The sequence below is a fragment of the Oncorhynchus mykiss genome, chromosome 6 (assembly GCF_057628025.1).
Source record: "Oncorhynchus mykiss isolate SJ-2025 chromosome 6, ASM5762802v1, whole genome shotgun sequence".
Classification (NCBI taxonomy): Eukaryota; Metazoa; Chordata; class Actinopteri; order Salmoniformes; family Salmonidae; genus Oncorhynchus; species Oncorhynchus mykiss.
Window position 1 is genome coordinate 45,554,337 of NC_143027.1, and position 24,275 is coordinate 45,578,611.

General features: G+C 43.8%; 1 protein-coding gene across 2 annotated transcripts in view; it reads right to left on the reverse strand.

The window, feature by feature from the left end:
* Window positions 1-24,275, reverse strand: part of znrf3 (zinc and ring finger 3) — a 114,249-nt gene that overhangs the window by 88,340 nt on the left and 1,634 nt on the right. The window lies entirely within an intron of this gene.

Consider the following 24,275-nt stretch of genomic DNA (forward strand, 5'->3'; position numbering starts at 1 on the left):
GCACAATGTTCTGGCATTCACGCAAGTAGCGAAAGAATACACAATCATGCAAACCGGAAAAAATGTGGGCTGCATTAGTCCTGGCGCTAAATGAGGAAATATTGACGTAACACAAGTGGTCATTTTTAGCTAATTCTCGGCTGACAGAAACCACAATATGAATTAGCTAATAGCAATTATTATTTATAATTCATCACATCACGGGTGAGCTCACCATTGATCGAAATAATTGAGTAAAACACTTTATAGAAATCGAAACTAATCCGACAATAGGTGGTTTGTGCGCGCCGCCATGTTTGTATTTTCATGTCAACCAAAGATAATAAGAGGAGACAGAGGAGACTGTTTGCAGTAAGCATGTTGAAGGGGGTGTGTCGTCTACGATAATTCCCTTCCAGACGTTTACTTGAAAGATGTGAACCATTCCTTCACCTCATAACATCTTTGGTCTGACAGAAGTTTACGTGACAGCCAGAATGCATTGTATAATGTGGCGCCACACATAGCTGGCAAATAGCTTAGCCTTAGCTCATTGTTATCAGTACAACCTTCAAAAAAGTATTTTACACACGTCATAGGTGTCCATTACAATCTATGGAATAATCAGAACGCATATTTTGTCACCAGTACTTGAAAACTGTAAATATATTATGCTCCATACATACATGTATGCTACAGTAGCAAGGACAACACGATGTACAGAAAATATGGCACTTACTTTGATAGGAACACACACGTCCAAAGCAATTATTTGAAAGGAAAACAACAATGAAGGCAATGCGAGCGCAGGGATCTTGGGATCTCCTCGAAGAGAGAAGTTTGTTCAGCTCAGTAAAGCCTCAAACATAAATTGTCCGCAACATTGAAATGGGCTACTTCTATGTGAATTCATGAGGAGGCGGAACACACCTCGATTCAAACTGTTTGAAATTGTCAAGTTGAAACATAGCCTATAGATAATAAGCAGGAAGTGCATGTTAATTGTCCTGTTGCGTAACAATCACATTTTGGAACAGTGAGTCCATTTTGACATCACGTGCATAAAACAACTCACGCTGGGTTGACCGTTAGAGATATTTGGAACTGACGTGTGAAAAGATGAATATGGATATAAATAACAATGGAATTGGGGTAGTGGAGAGTGAAAAAACATGGGATGTAACAAATAATCATCTTCAAAGTGTAGGCTAGAACCAATCATTGACAATACACTACTGCAAGGTTGAACGTTTCCAGTTCATTCCTTCCTGTAGGTTTGCATTTAGCATTTCCAAGATCAAGGTTATTTTAAAAATCGAAATATAAAAAAAAAAAAAACAATTATTTCAGATTTCTTCAATCCTGGTACTAGCCAGCCAAAACACCTGCCACCCCAGCAGCCCACTATCACCACACAATGGAGAACGAAGTGTTGGAGAAACGAGTTCTTTGAAGCGGCGGATCTGATGCAATCAGAAGTGGAAAGAAGATTCTACCAGAAGGGGTAGGGATATCAGCAAGACAAGAGAAAACCACACTTTACGCAGAAAAAGAAAGCATAACTCAACTGGATGCACAATCCCTTGACTCCCTCCACATCCCCATGCAGCGTCGCCTGCTGCTTCAACACCACATGTTGGGAGTCATCACAAAAAACACCCCATGCAGCTCTCTCTCAAAAGGTGGCTTAAACTCTGGCCCAATTTCACCCACAAACAAGGTCTCTTCAGAGAAGTAGAACCCCTAATCCAACTGTGCCTTTGTCTTCGTGCTCGAGAGCACGTTCTCCACCCTTCGCCGCCTGAAGACTTGCCTGCGCAGCACAATGAGCCAGAAAGGGCTGACAAACCTTTCCCTTATGCACATTCACTGTGAAACTTCTCATATGATACCGTTTCGGTATCGAGTATCGTTTCGGTATCGAGTATCGTTTCGGTATCGAGTATCGTTTCGGTATCGAGTATCGTTTCGGTATCGAGTATCGTTTCGGTATCGAGTATCGTTTCGGTATCGAGTATCGATTCAGTATCGAGTATCGTTTCGGTATCGAGTATTGTGATACTAAACCTGGTATCGAAGTCAAAAATCTGGAATCGTAACAACACTTGGCTGCAGTGATACGGTTACCGAATCTTGTCCTATTCGTAGGCTACTCACCACTTTAGGAATTGTATTTAATTGTTAGTCTGCATAGATGGATGTAATGCTTTACTATAAAAGGTGATTTTCCTCCTCAATTTTCTCTTTATTTTCAGTCAGCACCCCCTACTCAAAACTTCATCCCGCGGCTATGCAATAGACCCCCACTGAGTGGCCAGGTTGGCCATGCCTCTTATCTCTTCAAACAGCTTCCCATTGGATCACAGTCAAAGACAATGTCCTGTTAATCCAATCCAACAGTTGTCTGGTCTGGTCCCTCTGAAAGTGACCTCTGACTGAATAAAAAGGTTGCCTCCCAAATGGCACCCTATTCCCTAGTGCACTCCTTTTGACCAGGGCCCATAGGGAATAGGGTCCTTTTTGGTACATACCCACTAAGTGGCTGAGCACTAGGCTAGCCTAGTGGCTGAGGAATCTCTAGGCTCAACATACCGGCTCCCGGATATCCTTTAGTTAAGGAGGCCCCTATGCTAGCACCATGCATTCGCTTAGCTAGGGCAAGGGCCAGGGTGAAGTATCCTAGACACCGGTGATGCTTAAAAGGCTTTCGAGGTGACATCAGTGTCCCTGTGAGTCATGTAAGTCGCCACTAGCATGACAGACTAGGCTATTGAAGCAAGACTATAGAAACCAATCCATTTCACTGCCCCTAGATCTATGAAGCACCGTGTCTGTGTGTGTGTGTGTGTGTGTGTGTGTTCCCCTGGGCTAAGTGTGCAGTTGCTCCTGCTGTAAGCCCCTGGATCTCTCAGTCGACTCTGTGAATGGCTTTTGTTGTGCACGCACACACACATGCACACACACACACACACACAGGATGAGGGAGCTCAGGTTGCTCGAGCTCTCCTCTCCTCTCCTTCTGTTATTGGTCTCGCCATTGTGTCTAATTATTCCAGTAAACATTGACACAGCATGTGTGGTCTCCCATCTCTCTGAATCCACCCGCTCCAGCCCAGAGACAACAGACAATGTGTGTGTGTTCTGACATCATCTTCATCTTGTTGTTTCAATCAGCAAGAGAGAGAAAAAAACAAGAGAATGTCTTTACCAATGTAAGCCGTTAAATACATACACAGTCAGAGAAAAAAAGCGTTAAGAAAAAGAAAAAAAAAAGGGCTGTTGCCATGGGCAATTATCATAACTCCACACAACTCCAGAAAATAGTCATTATGACCAACATATGTTCGCACCAGTCCAGTAACTCACCACTCACTAAACCCTCTGGAGTCTGACCTAAATACGCTACATGTGGTTTAATACCCTGGCTATAGGGGCCAGACAGAGGTAGAATTATGCCGACTTTAGCCTGCTTCAAGCCCCTGAAATTATTTTAACGTAACTGACGTAACTGTGGAATTCATTCAAAAACCAATCAAACACTACCGTAAAACATACTCTCACTGACCCCACTGTTAAAAACCCTCATTGACCCCATTGTTTTATCACACCTGGACTACTGCAACGCCATTCCCTTCGACCTCCCCGCCAAAATACTTGACGGACTTCAACACATTCAAAATTCAGCTGCACGTGACCTCACACACACGACTTTGGGAGCACATCACCTCCACGCCCACCCTCATCAAACTCCACTGGCTCCCAGTTCAATACAGGTTCATCTTCAAACTGCTCTTGCTCACCTACAAAGCACTCAATGGATTGGCCTCCGCATACCTTACTGACCTCCTGCACCCCAAACTCTGACCTGTTCACTGCACTTCTCTGACACTGTGCTCCTCACCTTCCCTCACACCAGCCCCACTCCATGGGAGACCGTGCTTTTTAACAGTGCAGCCCCCGAACTCTGAAACTCCCTCCCTCTCCATGTCAGAACCTCAAAATCCATACACATATTCAAGTCCACAGTAGACACACCTCTTCACACAAGTGTACCCGGTCTCTCTGTCGTCTTAGCTTTTATCCCGTGTAGTTCACTTCCCTGGTTAGTCTGTCCTAATGTTTAGTGTACTTCTATAAACTTACTTATTTTTAAATGTATGATTTTCTAGCTTTTTATACTGCTGTTTATCTTGTGCATGCAAAGCGACTTTGGATGTCTTGAATAGTGCTTAAAAGAAAAAAAATGATATATATGTATATTATTATTATACATGAACACAGCTACATTGTTAGGCATGACCATGCAGATTGAGGACAAATCACTAAAGGTATTGATGCAGAATCTGTTGGTATGGTGTTTGGCCGTCACCTACCTACCCATGGGCCTTACGCTAGACATCAGCGCTGCCCTGAGGTTACCCTACCCAGCGCCTAGCCTCAGATCCCACCTAGCAACCGGCTTCAGGTGGTAACAAGAAGGGAAGGAGGGGGGCTGACTTGCATTGTTGCATTGATGTTACTCACTGTCAATGTCGCTGTGTAGCGCTGCATTGGTGTCACTGTGTATCTTGCTGTGTAGTGCTGTATTACATTTTATTGTGGATGCTGCTGTGTAGTTTCGACCTGTCAATTTGTTTATCTAACCACAGCATGCCGTGCACTGAGCCATTTAGGGTGGATGTGATGTGACAGAACGTGGGTTGACAAGGCCAGCGTTAGAGAGCCGTCTGTCACATCGATGGTTGACTGTTCCAGGTATAAGACCTGATGTTGACGACGTCTCTGACTGAAAAATCTCAAGTTGAGTCCAAAATGGCACCCTATTCCCAATGGGCCCTGGTAAGAAGTAGTGCACAATATAGGGAATAGTGCCATTTTGAACGTAGCCACAGTCTCTCTCCGGCTGTCGAAATTATGAAAACTGTCTGTCTCTCAGTCAAGACAAGATCCGGTTCATGGACTCTGTATTAGGTGCATCTGGGGTTGAAAAAGACATGAAACCGAGGCGTGCAGCACAAGCCATCTTTGAGAGAGTGAGAGTGAGAGTGAGAGAGATCAATAAAAGTCTCAGTGAGGCCAGTGTCCAAATCTCAGGACCGCTTTCTGGCAACGTTTATTCAGGAATGCTCTGTTGCGGAATGTGTGTTGCCTCAGGACCAACTATTTGACTTGTGTCACATGCCTGTGGGACGGGTATGACGGATGTGTTCTCCCTTTCCTTTGTCGTCTCTGTGTGTGTGTGTGTCTCTGTGTGTGTGTGTGTCTCTGTGTGTGTGTGTCTCTGTGTGTGTGTGTCTCTGTGTGTGTGTGTCTCTGTGTCTCTGTCTGTGTGTCTCTGTCTGTGTGTCTCTGTCTGTGTGTCTCTGTCTGTGTGTCTCTGTCTGTGTGTCTCTGTCTGTGTGTCTCTGTCTGTGTGTCTCTGTCTGTGTGTCTGTGTCTGTGTGTCTGTGTCTGTGTGTCTCTGTGTCTCTGTCTGTGTGTCTCTGTCTGTGTGTCTCTGTCTGTGTGTCTCTGTGTCTCTGTCTGTGTGTCTGTGTGTCTGTGTGTCTCTGTCTGTGTGTCTCTGTGTCTCTGTCTGTGTGTCTCTGTGTCTCTGTCTGTGTGTCTCTGTGTCTCTGTCTGTGTGTCTCTGTGTCTCTGTCTGTGTGTCTCTGTGTCTCTGTCTGTGTGTCTCTGTGTCTCTGTCTGTGTGTCTCTGTGTCTCTGTCTGTGTGTCTCTGTGTCTCTGTCTGTGTGTCTCTGTCTCCCTCCCTCCCTCTCCCGTGGACTTCTCTGATAGAAACAAAAACTAGTGATGCGATTATAGAGAGAGGGATTGATGGATGGCATGGAGGTAGACAGAGACACGATTGAACTGCTGTAATTGCCATGACCTTTCCTTCCGTCCGTACGCTGTGCTCCAGGCGTGGACGTAGAGACCGACAGGGGTGAGTGGACACAACAAACCTTACCAATTTACTGGGGTATGTAACATGGATTGACGTTGTTTTGCTGTCCCAGTCTTCTTCTGTCTCTTGGTCTTCCACTTATCGCTCTCTCACTCTCTCGCTCGCTCAATCCCCCCGTCTGATCTGAAACAACCGCTTCACATGACAAATCCAACCTCCAACAGTGAACCATATCCAAATAAAAAAATAAGATTAAATGTTCTTACGCAGGTCAAAGTCATACTCAGTTATTTGGAGATTCAAGAACTAGATGGTCATTTTATAACCAAGTGCCACACTCTACAAACTGTGACAAAGGCAGAAGGCATATTCTTCACTAGCTACAACACATATTGGCCCGTATTGAGAAAGCCTCTCAAACGGAGTAGGAGTGCTGATCTAGGATCAGTTTAGACTTGTACTTCATAATGAATAGGCTATATGGCTATATAGACAGTGAGGATCTGATCCTAGATCAGCTCTCCTCCTGAGACGCTATGTGAATACAGGCCCGGGACACACAGGTTAAAAAGAAATCATGAACTCTGTGAACTCCAAATAAATACAAGCAGATAAACGTCACTGCTCATTAACAACAAAGGGACAGAGAGACACTATCTGGAAACCAAAAGAAAAGCTTCAGACTTCAATCAGAAGCATGCAAATAACCCTAGTGAACCACATCAACAATACACACACACACACACACACACACACACACACACACACACACAAGGGTGTTATTCCAGTGCATTAATTAATTGAAGCCACCTGGTGTCCCAAATCTAAATCAGTCTCTGATTAGAGGGGAACAATGAAAAAAGCAGTGGAACGAACTGGCTTCAAGGCCCAAAGTTGAGTTTGAGGGCTGCAAAGTGACTATGGGGCCTGGTCAAAAGCAGTGCACTATATAGGGAATAGGGTGCCATTTGGGAGGCATTCTTTCCTTCAGCGTGAGCTTCCAGCTGTCATGGGAGCTGTCAATGAGTTATCTGTCTGATGATCTTGGCGGCATTTTGAAAGCGTCTGCAGTCACACATGCGCATGCCTGTTCTGTCACACACACACGCACACACACACACTAGGGCTGTAGACTGCGACCATTTAGTTGCATTTTGCGACCATTTGACTTGGCTGTGCAAGTTTTAAAAAGTATATTGGTCACGTCGGTGCGTGCTGCACATTCTACATGGTCACGTAAAAAAAAAAAAAAAAATGTTTAAGGCTAAAACCCTTATGATTTGGTCAAACTGTAAAGTACAATTTTGGAATGAAAGTGTCTGCCTGCCAGTGTACATGTTTGGCTGGGGCCTGCTGCTGTTAGAGATTGCCAATCTCGCCCTCCTTTCCTGGAGGGGAAAAAAAATGCTTGAGGAGAAAAAAAAATGGTTGTGATTGTATAACATTTTAAAGTCCAATTTCCGGGAGAACACCGCTATTCCTGTTGTCACAGTAACCTGTTGGGGAGAGGAGGTTATCAGCTTTCTGTAGGTATACTTTTTATTTCTCAACTCTACATTTTTAGCTAAATAGCAACTATTTTACAAACAAGATATTTGATATGGCGTTAAGATAAGGAGTGGGCGAAATGCGCATTGGCCATTGCGAGTGCATCGAACGTATTGGGCGGTAGGCTACAACTGCACAAAAAAATGGGACATTAAATTGACTGTTAAATGAATACATGACTCGTTCTCCGTGGCCGACGGAGCCGCGTCCTCAGGGCATGCGCAGACCAGCTGGCAGGTGTGTTTACGGACATATTCAATCGCTCCCTATCCCAGTCTGCTGTCCCCACATGCTTCAAGACGGCCACCATTATTCCTGTACCCAAGTATGCAAAGATAACTGAACGAAATGACTACCGCTCAATAGCACTCACTTCTGTCATCGTGAAGTGCTTTGAGAGACTAGTCAAGGATCATATCACCTCAACCTTACCTGTCACTCTAGACCCACTTCAATTTGCTTACTGCCCCAATAGGTCCACAGACAATGCAATCGCCATAACACTGCACACTGCCCTATCCCATCTGAACAAGAGGAATACCTATGTAATAATGCTGTTCCTTGACTACAGCTCAGCATTCAACACCATAGTATCCTCCAAGCTCATCATTAAGCTTGAGGCCCTGGGTCTCAATCCTGCCCTGTGCAATTAGGTCCTGGACTTTGATGGGCCGCCCCCAGGTGGTGAAGGTAGGAAACAACATCTCCACTTCGCTGATCCTCAACACTGGGGCCCCACAAGGGTGCCTGCTCAGCCCCCTCCTGTACTCCCTGTTCACCCATGACTGCATGGCCATGCACGCCTCCAACTCAATCATCAAGTTTGCAGACGACACAACAACAGTGTGCTTAATTACCAACAACGCAGAGGCAGCCTACAGGGAAGAAGTGAAGGCACTCGGAGTGTGGTGTCAGAAAAACAACTTCTCACTCAACGTCAACAAAACAAAGGAGATTATCATGGACTTCAGGAAACAGCAGATGGAGCACCCCCCCTATCCACATCGACTGGACACCAGTTAAAAAGTGTACATTTTCTCGGCAGCCTACACATCACCTACAAACTGAAATGGTCCACCCACACAGACAGTGTGTGCAACAGCACCTCTTCAACCTCAGCAGGCTGAAGAAATTTGGCTTGTCACCTAAAACCCTCACAAACTTTTACAGATGTACAATTGAGAGCATCTTGTTGGCTGTATCACCACCCTCAACCGCAAGGCTCTCCAGAGGGCGAGGGCAAACTACCTGCCCTCCAGGACACCTACAGCACCACATGTCACTGGAAGGCCAAAATGATCATCAAGGACAACAACCACCCGAGCCACTGCCTGTTCACCTCGCTACCATCCAGAAGGCGAGGTCAGTACAGGTGCATGAAAGCTGGGACCGAGAGACAGAAAAACAGCTTCTATCTCAAGGCCATCAGACTATTAAACAGCCATCCCTAAGAGGCTGCTGCCTACATACAGACTCAAATCATTGGCCACTTTAATAAATTAATCACTAGTCACTTTAAATAATGCCACTTTAATAATGTTTACATATCTTACATTACTCATCTCATATGTATATACTGTATCTTATACCATCTATTGCATCTTGCCTATGCCACTCTGTCATCGCTCATCCATATATGTATATGTACATATTCTTATTCCATTCCTTTAGATTTGTGTGTATTAGGTAGTTGTTGTGGAATTGTTAGATTACTTGTTAGATATTACTGCACTGTCACGCCTAGAAGCACAAGCATTTCACTACACTCGCATTAACATCTGCTAACCATGTGTATGTGACATAAAAGTTGATTTGATAGCAGTGGGTATTAGATTTAGATATCTAGATAATAATGTGTTTTGAGTTTCCACTTACTCAGGTAAGTTAGCCCCAAATAAATTAGCCTAGGATATTAGTTTACATGAAGATGCAGGCAAATTCATCTCTTTTCAACAAAAAATAATATATATTCTGGAGCCTTATTTTAATAGTAAAATATAACAGCCTAATTGTCAACACAAAATGTAGCCCTTTACACGCGTACCCCTATACAGGTTGAAAATTGCAGATTTGGACACTGATAAGTGCCTGAACTGAAACGCAGTGGCTGTAAGTAATATGCTATAAATGACATCAGAGCTCAGGGTCTCAGCTTCACACATCTGTATGAGTTTTGACTGACAGCCATTTTGAACTTGAGCACCGTGCGCGACAAGAAGTTGCACCCCCATCCCTCCCACTATGTTTTGTTGTCTAAGTGAGGGAAATGTTGTAAATTAAGAGGACTCAATGTAAGTTGAAAGATGTGACGTTGAGGATTATAATAAATACCGCTTTGATGTCATACATGCAAGACAAACACCCGTGAGTTCAAATGTGCACTTCACATTTCCATATCATAAAACCCGTGCAAAAAAACAGTGTCAACGTTTATGATCACTACGTCTGATGTACAGTTACAAGATGGCATGGTGTTATACCCTGGGTTGTCCTGAACAGAATTAGCCTGTTGTATTGAGAAGGACATCTGATGGGGACCATGCATCTGAATGCACTCGTGAATCTGTTCTACGCGCACCAAAATTACGATCTGCTTCTCCGAATTACCTTGTGAAAACGCTACGGTCGCATTTTCTAATTTAGCTAGTCACGTTGGCAATAGAACAGCTTTCAAATGACCCCCACCTGAACCAGATTGCGATTTATAATGGACTCTTTTTTTGGATCGTGTAAACAACAACATTAATTGTGTGTGATGGCGAGGATGCAGAGCTGAGTTTTTTTTAAGTCATAAAAGTGCATTGAAATTACTGTGCACACTTTGGAGAAGTGCCTGGCCACTTGGAGACACCGGTTCGTCCTCTCACTCAAACCCCCTTGTCATGTTGCACCTACCCCAAATTTTACAAGAATATTCTAATCATGTTACTGAATGTATCCAGAGTATTTTCAAATTGTTATCAACAAATTCGGCAAAAAGTACAGTAAATGTAAAATGCACATAAAATAAACATATTTGGATTCAGTCTTGTGTCAGGTGAACTGTTGTGTCCTCACCTTTAGTCTAATAATTTTCCCATAATCTCCAAAAAGGTTCCCTTTTAACTTCTTCGAGATAGGGGGCGCTCTTAATTTTTGGATAAAAAACGTTCCCGTTTTAAACAAGATATTATGTCACGAAAAGATGCTCGACTATGCATATAATTGACAGCTTTGGAAAGAAAACACTGACGTTTCCAAAACTGCAAAGATATTGTCTGTGAGTGCCACAGAACTAATGCTACAGGCGAAACCAAGATGAAATTTCATACAGGAAGTCAGCCAGATTTTTGAGGCGCTGTGTACCAATGTCTCCTTATATGGCTGTGAATGCGCAAGGAGAGAGCCTACACTTTCTGTCGTTTCCCCAAGGTGTTTGCAGCATTGTGACGTATTTCTAGGCATATCATTGGAAAATTGACCATAAGAGACTACATTTACCAGGTGTCCGCTGGGTGTCCTCCGTCGAAATTATTGCGCACTCTCCAGGTGCGCGCATTTTTTCCATTTTGAACAGAGGAGAAACCAAACTGCCAGGAGTGACTTATCATCGAATAGATATGTGAAAAACACCTTGAGGATTGATTCTAAACAACGTTTGCCATGTTTCTGTCGATATTAATGGAGTTAATTTGGAAAAATGTTTGCGTTGTTATGACTGATTTTTCTGGTTTTTTTCTCAGCAAAACGGAGCGATTTCTCCTACACAAATAATCTTTTTGGAAAAACTGAACATTTGCTATCTGAGAGTCTCATTGAAAACATCTGAAGTTCTTCAAAGGTAAATGATTTTATTTGAATGCTTTTCTTGTTTTTGTGAAAATGTTGCATGCTGATTGCTAGGCTTAATGGTATGCTAGCTATCAATACCTTTACACAAATGCTTGTTTAGCTATGGTTCAAAAGCATATTTTGAAAATCTGAGATGACAGTGTTGTTAACAAAAGGCTAAGCTTGAGAGCTAATATATTTATTTAATTTCATTTGCGATTTTCATGAATAGTTAACGTTGCGTTATGGTAATGAGCTTGAGGCTATAAATAGGATATATAAATATATCAATATAGCCCTATCCATATATGGGCTCCCGAGTTGGGCAGCGGTCTAAGGCACTGCATCTCAGTCACTAAGATATCATAACCGCCATCGATAAAAGACAGTACTGTGCAGGCGTCTTCATCGACCTGGCCAAGGCTTTCGACTCTGTCAATCACCGTATTCTTATCGGGAGACTCAACAGCCTTGGTTTCTCAAATGACTGCCTCGCCTGGTTCACCAGCTACTTCTCAGATAGAGTTCAGTGTGTCAAATCAGAGGGCCTGTTGTTCAGACCTTTGGCAGTCTCTATTGGGGTGCCACAGGGTTCAATTCTCGGGCCGACTCTGATCCACCTCTACGCAGACAACACCATTCTGTATACATCTGGCCCTTCTTTGGACACCTTGTTAACTTCTTCGGGACTGGGGGGCAGTATTGAGTAGCTTGGATAAAAAGGTGCCCAGAGTAAACTGCCTGCTACTCAGTCCTAAAAGCTAGAATGTGCATATAATTAGTAGATTTGGATAGAAAACACTGACGTTTCTAATACTGTTTGAATGGTGTCTGTGAGTATAACAGAACTCATATGGCAGGCCTGAGAAAAAATCCAACCAGGAAGTGGGAAATCTGAGGTTTGTAGTTTTTCAAGTCATTGCCTATCGAATATACAGTGTCGATGGGGTCATATTGCACTTTCTAAGGCTTCCACTAGATGTCAATAGTCTTTAGAACCTTGATGCTTCTACTGTGAATGATGAGGGAATAAGAGCTGATTGAGTCAGGGGTCTGGCATGAGCTGATCACGCATGCTCACGTGAGAGTTAGCTGCGTTCCATCGCATTTCTAAAGACAAAGGAATTCTCTGGTTGAAACATTATTGAAGATTTATGTTAAAAACATTCTAAAAATTGATTCTATACTTCGTTTGACATGTTTCTATGAACTGTAATATGACTTTTTGTCTTCTTTCACCTGGACTTGCCACGCCTCGTGAGTTTGGATTGTGTACTAAACACGCAAACAAAAAGGAGGTATCTGGACATAAATGATGGACTTTATCAAACAAATCAAATGTTTATTGTGGAACTGGGATTCCTGGGAGTGCATTCTGATGAAGATCAAAGTTAAGTGAATATTTATAATGCTATTTCTGACTTCTGTTGACTCCCCAACATGGCGGATATCTGTATGGCTTGATTTGTTGTCTGAGTGCTGTACTCAGATTATTGCATGTTGTGCTTTTTCAGTAAAGCTTTTTTGAAATATGACACAGCGGTTGCATTAAGGAGAAGTGGATCTAAAATTCCATGCATAACACTTGTATCTTTTAGCGATGTCTATTATGAGTATTTCTGTAAATTGACGTGGCTCTCTGCAAAATCACTGTTTTAGAACTACTGAACATAACGCGCCAATGTAAACAGATTTTTGGATATAAACATTAAGCATCTCCAATCCAAAATTAAAACTTGAATTGGCTTCCTATTTCACAACAAAGCTTCCTTCACTCATGCTGCCAAACATACACTCGTAAACATCCCCATATTGTTATTTTTATTTATTTTTTGTTCTTTTGCACCCCAGTATCTCTACTTGCACATCATCATCTGCACATCTATCACTCCAGTGTTAATTGCTAAATTGTAATTATGTCACCTCTATGGCCTATTTATTGTCTTACCTCCCTAATCTTACTACATTTGCACACACTGTACATGGATTTTTCTATTGTGTAATTGACTGTACGTTTGTTTATCCCTTGTGATACTCTGTGTTGTTGTTTTTAAATCGCACTGCTTTGCTTTATCTTGGCCAGGTTGCAGTTGTAAATGAGAACTTTTTTCTCAACTGGCATACTTGGTTAAATTAAGGTGAAATATATACATTTTTTTTTTTTTTAAATTTAACTACAGTTCCTGGTTTGAATTCAGGCTGTATGACATCCGGTCGTAAGAATTTGTTCTTAACTGACTTGCCTAATTAAATAAAAGTTAAATAAAAATACAATAAAAACAATAGGCCAATTCCCACAAGTGTAAAGGGTTAATAAAGCACTGTGAACGACGTAATAAGATGACTCGTTCTTTCTATTGCTTGACACCACAGAAAAAAATTTGGTGAGACCAAATCATGGGCTGGTGCCACCAACTCAAAAACGAAAATGTTCGTCTGGAGCCCTGCACATGCAAACACAAACACAGGCAGGCAAACACACACACCAGGCAGGCCCTGTATAAACTTTACAAAGAACAGAGTCAACTGTGTTCCACCTGTTGTGTACTTTAGGAACGCCCAGTGGATTAGCCTGTCGAATAAGGTAAAAACTCCCATCCAAGATCATCAAGTCCATCTCACCAGAGCTTCTCCGGTCCACAGCCCAGCGAGCCAATGTTCTAAAACACTAACTCCACTTTACACAGTTGAATCAAGTTCCTTACAGAGAACATCTAGGATTAAATCTACCCCTCCCTCCTCCACCTACAAGGTGTCTGTAACTATGTTGGGCCTCAAACGAAATCTCACTGCTCACCAAAAGTATTTTTCCTTCCATTCGAGCAGGCAGCAGGCAGAGAGGGAACACCTCCACCTTTATTTGAAAGGGGAGTGGAACAGAGCAAAGCGTAAGGATTTAGCTCCAGGCCTGACATTACATCATCGTGGGGTTTCTCAGCAGAGCGGTGTATCAGGGACCGGAATTATTCACTGAACCCTTTGAAGAACTCAGCCTGGCCCTGCCTCTCCCTCCCGCTCTCTTTCTTCTTCCTCTCTCGCTCTATCACCTTGTGTCTCTCTCTCTCTGTCGCTGTCCCTCTCTCTGCCTCTCTGTGTCGCTCTCTTTGTCTCCGCCTCTGCCTCAGAGTGGCAGGTCCTTTGATGCTAGTACTGTGAGCTGTGTTTGCGTGAGCACGTTGCTGCCTCCCAGCCCTCCCCTTCCCGCCCGATACTATCTGCTCAGATAGTGTGGTTTATCTATGCAGCACAGCCAGACTGCGGTAGCCTTTCACCCTCCCATCCTTCCCTGCCTACCACAGGCCCTTCCCTGTTCAGGGTCCAAAACTGGAAAGGTAGGTAGCCAGGCAGGGCAGGGCAGAAAAGCAGGCATGCATGCAAGCAGGGCAGGGCAGGGCAGGGCAAGGAGGTAGGTCAGGAAGCAGCTTGGCTTTGATATGGTGTAGTGTAATCCTGTGTATTGGGGGGGGGGGGGGAGAAATCACACACACAATCAAGGGAGCTATTTTTCCAGATGAGTAGACCCATTTCTCACTCCCAAGATCTGGGACACGTCGCTTACATGAGCTCTGGGAAGGGGAGGAAGGAGATTGGGGACCAGAGATGATACATCTTCCTCCTGTACTCAGGGGACGCCTGACTACGATGGCACTTCACCAGGAAAGTAAATGAAGCTCCCAGCCAACCCAGTCTGGTCCAACCAGCCAGCCCCAATTCATCATACCTCAGGCCCCATTGTCAAAGAGCCTCCTTGGTTGGCTGGGTCCTCCTCATTACTGGAACCGCCACCACCACCAGGGGGGGGGGGGCACCAACAGGGGGATCGGGCTGGTGGAGGCCGGGGCTTCCACCTCCACCAAATAATCCCAGCCAAGCTATTTGTCCCCATAGGGCAGCCTTATAAATGACCCTTATACCACAGTTGTGTAAGAGTCCAAAAGAGGAAACAATGGAGGAGAGAGAGAGAGAAATGGCCAGGCTGTGACAGAGGATGTGTCAGCTTTATGGTTTGTGCAGACCCCTAATAACACTGATATGATACATTAGTCTTGGGACAGATGGAGGCACAAAACCAATAATGCCTTCCACTGAGTAATAACAATATAATGCTAATAAGCCTGGAACACAGAAATGGCATCAATGGACTTCCATTAGCCAAACTGGCTTACTATAATAAACCTGTATGAAAGAGCAGGGAACAATAGATATGGGATTTGATGATTATGAAACTAATAATTAATTCTCCTTACAATGAAGCACAGTGAGTGGAGGTTTATATAGATCAAAGGAAAGCAGTGGTAAAAAAAACCTCTGAAAGACCTAAGAGGCTGATGTAATTTATGTCACGATGTACACAAAGAGAGACCTTTGAACACCGTGGGAGTGAGACAGATTTGTGATAAGGCTTCTCCTCTCATGACGGCGTGAGCAAACCAGGTTAACGGGCGACAAGTGTGTGCGTGTAATTGACGTGCAAAAGTGTGTGTGTGTGTGTGTGTGTGCGCACAATCTGAGCCTGTACGTACGTGCTTGTGTGGAGCCAGCCAGACAGAGGGCAGAGGACTGAAAGCGACTCCAGGCCATGCAGCTAGCTAGCTACCCAACTACCTTCCCCAGTCAGTTCACAGTCCCAGAGTCTATCAGTCTATCTATCGGTGTATAGAAGCACAACAAAAGGGGGGCTGGACTGGTGTTATAGACCTCCCTCCAGTAGTCAGCACATTCCTGACCAACAACAAAGCCTACCTCTGCTCTGCCTGGACCCGCCATGGATAGAGAGCATTGTCATCTCCCTCCTAACCCAAACTCTAGCCCCCGTCGTAGCCCCACAGCCTTTGTTTTCTAGCTAGACCCCTGTGTCAGGGAAGAGAAATTTAGGCTGACTGAGGCCGGATGCAGCCAAGGGATGGACTGGCCCTTTCAGCACGACAGTCAACAAAGAGGGGAATGATGACCACGATGGGGCTTTTCAGAAGTTAATGCAACCCAGTCTCAGTCCCCTCACTGTGGTTCTGACTCAAAAGACAGACAGAGAGAGAAGCTGCCTGCTAATCTCTCAGAGAGGAGCATCAAAGCCTCTCTCCCGCTCTCACATCTCTCACTCAGCCCAGTGGAAAGTAACTTAGCTGTTGAGGCCACCAGAACTAACACGCACTGGATCCAGCTGTTGTGCACAGATACACACACAGAACGGGGCGGAGAGAGAGAGAGAGAGAGAGAGAAGCAAGAGGCAGAACAGGTCTGTGAAAACAGGAGACAGAAATGTCCCCCAGGTTGTTGGTTAGTGAGATAAAGTCAGTGTGTCGGCAGCTGAAAGACAGGGGGAGAGGTATGAGGCAGTTAAGCTGTTGGTCTGATTTAGAATGTCAAACAACACCTCCGACATCCATCACAAGCCCACGGTGCTTTGTGGCAGGCCGTGATGCAACAACGTACAGATTAGTGATAGGGAGTTGCGATATACCGGTACACGTTTGTTGTGAAGGGAAAAGGCAAGTGTTAGGGCCTGGTTCCTCGTCTGTGTGTCAAAGGAGGAGGAGACAGCAGGGGAAGAAGAAAGCAGAAGAGTGAGAGTGAGTGAGAGAGAAACTTCTGTTCTATTCCCGAAAAATACAAACCCAACCTCAAATGACTTTGGCTGGGACTTAAAAGCGGAGCCGGGCGGCGGTTAAAGAGACGATAGCACTTAAAATACAGCTGCCACCGCGAAACCAATAAATGGAGAAAGTAGGCGAGCAGGGCGCTTTTAACCTTTTAAACCCTATAGCTATATAGTGCTAGCTGCTTGTGTACTGCTTCTGTTGCTTGGCGGCAGGCGAGGCGGGCGGCGCTGGGAGGGGTCCTGTTCCGGGTACCTCCCGTCCTTTGCCCATTATGGCCTCCTCTCTTGGGGTTTCTAGTCTGTGGTCGAGAGCGAGCGAGAGAAAGCAGCGCTGCCTGGATCCCTCAACCACACCAAGCTCTCATTATAGTCTAAATGCAGCGGGACATAACTCCTGCCTGGCCCGCTCACTTTCTCTGAGCTGAGAGGAGCCATAGGCTTCAGTATATGGGCTTGGGATCCTCGTTTTCTAACTTTGTTGGTATGTGCAATGCACAGGCTTTTATGACTGGTAAGTCAGATAAAGCTACTGTATAGGCTATCCACTCCCAAGGAAATGACTCAATGTCAAAATATCAACATTTGATGCAGGTTATGGGTGGACTTCAAAAAGGTGGCAGGTTGAGACTGCGAGTGAGACAAAGAGCCTTAGAGTCTCAGAAGAAAGCCAGCAGTCACTTTATTTCACAGGAAGTTTGAGACATTCCAAGGATGGAAGTGAGACAAAAGCCACATTCTGGTTCTGGTTTGAGTTCCATCTGGGACTGACAGATGCTGCCACAACTCTGTCCCTGCCTTGGCCCCTGCCTGCTCCTCTGCCCCTGCCTGCTCCTCTGTCCCTGCCTGCTCCTCTGTCCCTGCCTGCTCCTCTGTCCCTGCCTGCTCCTCTGTCCCTGCCTGCTCCTCTGTCCCTGCCTGCTCCTCTGTCCCTGCCTGCTCCTCTGTCCCTGCCTGCTCCTCTAGCATGCTGTGGACAGCATAGCCAAGCTGCAAGGAAATCAGACGCAGATGTGTGCTCTGCTCTGCTCAGGCCATGAGATGAGATGCAGGCAGCTTCCTTTGCCAGGCTAAAGGAACAGACAGCTTGGACCGGGGAGAGACAATGTGGAGACAATAGGAGATATGATGAACAGATGGGAAAACCAAAACCAATGGCAAAACACTGGTAACTGCAAATATAATGCATTATGATGCAGTTATAATGCATTGTAAGATGTCTTATAAGCATATTTGAACAATTATAATACTTTATAATTTCATAATAAAAAAAAAAGTGTCATGCCGCTGTATTTACTGATTGATATACAACCGATGTAAAAAAGAGCAACATAAGCGTTGCTATGGAGACAGATTGTCGTAACTCTATGTGCATCCGATAATAAATGTCATCCCAAACCAGGAAGTAGTATCAGTAGCTTCTACCAACATGCAGGTCCGGTTTAAGTCGGCACCCTATTCCCTATATAGTGGACTACTTTTGACCAGAGCCCTATGGGCCCAGGTCCAAATTAGTGCAGTAAATAGGGAATAGGGTGACATTTGGGACGCAGTCCAGATGGTGATGACTGATGGGGATACCCCCCAACTGTGTAAATATCGGTTGGCATCGTGATGGTGAATCTGAGCTCACTGTCACCCGGATCGTCCACCTGAGTGAATCAGGCGGGGGTGGCCGTGTGGTCCCGCCATCATGGCCCCGTGTCATGGTATTTACCGTGCGGTTGTGCCGATGAGGTGACACACTGCCCGTTGTTTACAGCAAGGTTTGGAGTTAAACACCATCATATTCACACACTGCCTCCTGTAGTAGGGTTCAAAGTTAGTGGATTCCCGAAATGATTGACCCCCTTGATAAAGACGAGGATACTATATAAAATTAAATCATTCAAATACTGAGCTATATTCATATTGTATGCTAAAATACAATTGGGAATTTAAACTGCTACAATTGCAAAGAGAAAGAGATGTTGTTTAACAAGTAGGACAGCATACTGTACCTATTAAACCTACTTCGATCTTCCGATTTAATGTTTCAACCAATGAATCTGTCTGTTATTATTCTACGCCAAAAGCCAATCAGATGTTTTACTGTCAAGTTATGTGCAAGTTCCCACGAGTGGACAATTTGAAAGCTGCAACAAAAACTTGGGTTGAGGCGGCCTAAGATATATTTTGTGTACCTTCTCGGATAAGTGATCATACTTTATGTACAATTAAGAGAGGAATGTACTGATATGCACACGGTAGCATATTTTATGGGCATCAATGACTATTTCTTGCCAATTGAAAATCTGGGCTTTTCACGCTCGTCAAAGTCACACAGTAGCAACATCACTTGGTGAACTACAACGTGATAGTAGACTTCAGGCATTAAACAGCGAACATTTTGAAATGCCTTTTGTCTTATTTTACTCTTAAAATGAACCTTGCATTATTATACATAGATGACATTTTTGTACATTTGCCATTTCTCATGTGGGCTTAAAGGGCGCAGTAGCACAAAGAGCACTCCCTCTATACAGAATGTAAACAGCAATAAAGAAATATTGTTCAATATGATCAATGCTACATTTGCATAATATTGTAGACTACAGTGTATATTTATACCCCATTGGTTTTTAAATATATGTTATGAGTAAACGTTGCTATTCTGTCTATTTTAACAATATATCCCTATTGTTCCAAAAGCCCAGCATGCTCCGATTGAGACGAGTTTGCAGAGACACACGGGGATAGTGTGTTGATAGCCCAAATATTCAATGATCATGAGCATAATAGTTTTAGGTTCAGATTTAAGTTGATTAAAAACACAAAAACTACAGTTAGGCATATTGTGAATTTAGCCATGGTGTCAATTAGAATCCTCTGTACTGTCCCCAAGACGTTTGGAGTGGCGAGTTGGAAAATTACTATATAATGTAGCTCAGTACTGGTACTTGTTCTATAGTCTTTTTTGTTCATCTTTATCAAGAGGGTCAATAATTTCACTGTATAATTTCACTGTAAATGGTGCCACACTCAAACCCACACAAAACGTATTCATTGACGATGAAGACAACCGTCACAAATGACTAAAAACTGCAGAGACGAAACATGAAGTGACAACAATGTACAGTGCCTTGCGAAAGTATTCGGCCCCCTTGAACTTTGCAACCTTTTGCCACATTTCAGGCTTCAAACATAAAGATATAAAACTATTTTTTGTGAAGAATCAACAAGTGGGACACAATCATGAAGTGGAACGACATTTATTGGATATTTCAAACTTTTTTAACAAATCAAAAACTGAATAATTGGGCGTGCAAAATTATTCAGCCCCCTTAAGTTAATACTTTGTAGCGCCACCTTTTGCTGCGATTACAGCTGCAAGTCGCTTGGGGTATGTCTCTATCAGTTTTGCACATCGAGAGACTGAACATTTTTTCCCATTCCTCCTTGCAAAACAGCTCGAGCTCAGTGAGGTTGGATGGAGAGCATTTGTGAACAGCAGTTTTCAGTTCTTTCCACAGATTCTCGATTGGATTCAGGTCTGGACTTTGACTTGGCCATTCTAACACCTGGATATGTTTATTTTTGAACCATTCCATTGTAGATTTTGCTTTATGTTTTGGATCATTGTCTTGTTGGAAGACAAATCTCCGTCCCAGTCTCAGGTCTTTTGCAGACTCCATCAGGTTCTCTTCCAGAATGGTCCTGCATTTGGCTCCATCCATCTTCCCATCAATTTTAACCATCTTCCCTGTCCCTGCTGAAGAAAAGCAGGCCCAAACCATGATGCTGCCACCACCATGTTTGACAGTGGGGATGGTGTGTTCAGCTGTGTTGCTTTTACGCCAAACATAACGTTTTGCATTGAAACCAAAATTGAACTTTTTGGCAACATCTGACCAGAGCACCTTCTTCCACATGTTTGGTGTGTCTCCCAGGTGGCTTGTGGCAAACTTTAAACGACACTTTTTATGGATATCTTTAAGAAATGGCTTTCTTCTTGCCACTCTTCCATAAAGGCCAGATTTGTGCAATATACGACTGATTGTTGTCCTATGGACAGAGTCTCCCACCTCAGCTGTAGATCTCTGCAGTTCATCCAGAGTGATCATGGGCCTCTTGGCTGCATCTCTGATCAGTCTTCTCCTTGTATGAGCTGAAAGTTTAGAGGGACGGCCAGGTCTTGGTAGATTTGCAGTGGTCTGATACTCCTTCCATTTCAATATTATCGCTTGCACAGTGCTCCTTGGGATGTTTAAAGCTTGGGAAATCTTTTTGTATCCAAATCCGGCTTTAAACTTCTTCACAACAGTATCTCGGACCTGCCTGGTGTGTTCCTTGTTCTTCGTGACGCTCTCTGCGCTTTTAACGGACCTCTGAGACTATCACAGTGCAGGTGCATTTATACGGAGACTTGATTACACACAGGTGGATTGTATTTATCATCATTAGTCATTTAGGTCAACATTGGATCATTCAGAGATCCTCACTGAACTTCTGGAGAGAGTTTGCTGCACTGAAAGTAAGGGGCTGAATAAATTTTGCACGTCCAATTTTTCAGTTTTTGATTTGTTAAAAAAGTTTGAAATATCCAATAAATGTCGTTCCACTTCATGATTGTGTCCCACTTGTTGATTCTTCACAAAAAAAAAACAATTTTATATCTTTATGTTTGAAGCCTGAAATGTGGCAAAAGGTCGCAAAGTTCAAGGGGGCCGAATACTTTCGCAAGGCACTGTATGTAAGTTGTATTTTAACAAAGGCTGTGGCTACAGTAGATCCATCCTTTATTTTCTTTCACAACACATCACACCAGTTGAACTTAAGGTAGGTCATTTGTATTTATCAGTGAAGGCTGCTGCGGGGAGGACAGCTCATAATAAAGGCTGGAATGGTTTTCCATGTGGTTGATACCACATTACTATGAGCTGACCTCCCCTCAGCAGCCTCCACTGGTATTATTATATTCCGTGTTCTAAAATCTACATTCTATGTTCTAATTCTACGTTCCACATTCTAATGGCAGGTAGTCAGTCACAGGGTAGATGTTGAGGGGACCGCTACACCTGCAGAGAGAATAGCCCATATAGTTTCACTGAGGGTGATTTAAAGAGACATTGATACCTCCCTATTATGTAGTCAAATTGTAGGCAATCAGGGACCTGGGAACTGGCCTGGCTGGTAGGGAGGGATAAAGAGAGAGAGAGGGGGATAAGCTGATCGTTCTGGACTCTGGCGTCTCATCCACATCAAGTCATCTCACTTTCCCCTTAACGGCGCAGAGCAAGTAGAAAATTGACTTAATTTATTATTTTTGGCCCCGCCGGCACATGCCAGTTTTTTTTTTGCACTCATGGGGCAGAGCTCAGGGGGTGTTCGCTTTGGGGAGAGTAAGGGGGGAAAGCGTAGTGGTTACTGAACCACTTTGCTCAGGAACCATGCCAAGCCCCCCCAGTCCTTCTAACACCAACCACTACCTACTGAGGTCTGGAGACCACTGTACATAAGAGGTAGAGCAAACCCCCAGGGGCCAAACAGCTGGGACTGACTGAGGCCTGCCTTCCTAACCTGGCCGACTCGGCCCTGTAAACCACCTCTCAAGACTCAGACGGTGCCAAGTAAAGGCCTCCATTCACACTGACTGGGAGAATGCTGAAACAAAGACAGCCAACGGCGGCGAAGTGGAGTGGCTAAAGAGAGAGGGCAGTGTGAGAAATACATGGAGGGGACTAGTGATTTGGGGGTGAAAGCTATGATCCCTTATTGATGCCACTTGTTAAATCCACTAAAAATCAGTGTAGATGAAGGGGAAGAGCCAGTTAAATGAGACACGAATTGTGTATTCATTCGGGGTATGGTAGTAGGTGCCAGGCGCACCGGTTTGTGTCAAGTACTGCAACGCTGCTGGATTTTTCATGCCCAACAGTTTCCTGTGTGTATAAAGAATGGTCCATCCCCCCCAAAGAACATCCAGCCAATGTGACAACTGTGGGAAGCATTGGAGTCAACATGGGCCAGCATCCCTGTGGAACGCTTTCAATACCTTGTAGAGCCCATGCCAAGGAATTGAGGCTGTTCTGAGGGCAAAAAAAGTGTATGTGGGGGGGGGGGGGCAACTCAATATTAGGAAGGTATTCCTAATGTTTGGTTTACTCAGTGTATTGAATCATGAGAATTACACTACATATCGTATCGGCACATAAGTATCATGATAATATCGTACTGTGAGGTCCATGGCTATTCCCAGCCTAGAGGGGACAATAGTGAAAGTATTTTGGTATGATAATAACAAGTCTTACAATTCATTATAACTAGGGCCGGGATGAAAGTATCGTGATACTCATTGGTATCAAGGAAACAGAACACAAAGTGGGTTTAACTTCATTAGGAAAACAACCCTAATGTTGGAAACAAACATCATCATGTTGCCCTTCAAAGTCACATTTGATAGATTTTACAAGCTATAGCACACAATATTTTGCATACAGCAGGTTTTTAGAAGACCAATACTGGTATCTTCACAGCCCTAATTATAATTGCATCATAATGCATTATACCTGTGGGTACAAAGTAATCTTTACAGAAACATACACAAGAACCTACCCAGTTTCATTACACAAGGCTTACTAACGCAGAATAGCAAGGCCTCTATGGTTTGAAATGCCATTACTTTAACAATTCAAAAATACAGTCTTAAGGTTGCCATCTCTCTTAGTCAATCATTCACAAAACACATAAACAACCATCAGCGACCGCTGAAACGGAACCAGTTGGACATGGTGATTCTGTCCTTCTGTACTGGACAAAATGTCCCTCCTCTTTACAAAGAAGGACAACGAATGCAAGCTGCCACACAGTGGTCACTATGTTAGCAAATAAATGAAAACCTAAATAGATGTTTTCAATGTAAAGTTGAGGTCCCACATTTCTGTGTGGTTAGCAAGCCAAGCCAGAATGGCCAACAAATGCTCTGTGTAGAAACAGGATCCATTTCAGTGATAAATATTCGCTCTCCTTTGATCCTGATGGTCTTCCCTCAATGTGCTACTTTCATTGCAAAATATGACAAATGGTTGTTATTTTTATGAAAACACACTTGTGAGTGCACACACACACACACACACAATTCATTCAAGTTCTCTTCGGGAAAGTGTATTCTTTGTGGCTCTGTAATGTAACTTCACTGTATGAGTTAGAAAGCAGTAATAAATGAGTTACAGACATCATTATAGATTCCCGCAACAATCCTAACCAGACCCAGATAAGGTATGCCATATATGAAGAGTGATGTGCAAACAACTCACACTGCTACTTCATTAAACCTGTAGGTTAGCACACTAATAGTCATAATTGGAGTCATCTTTGAAATTAGACAATTTCTAGCAAATCATGATCATGTGTAGGCTACTGTAGCAGTGCAAACCACCACTAGGCTGAGATAGTTCTCCAAATCATGACGGGTA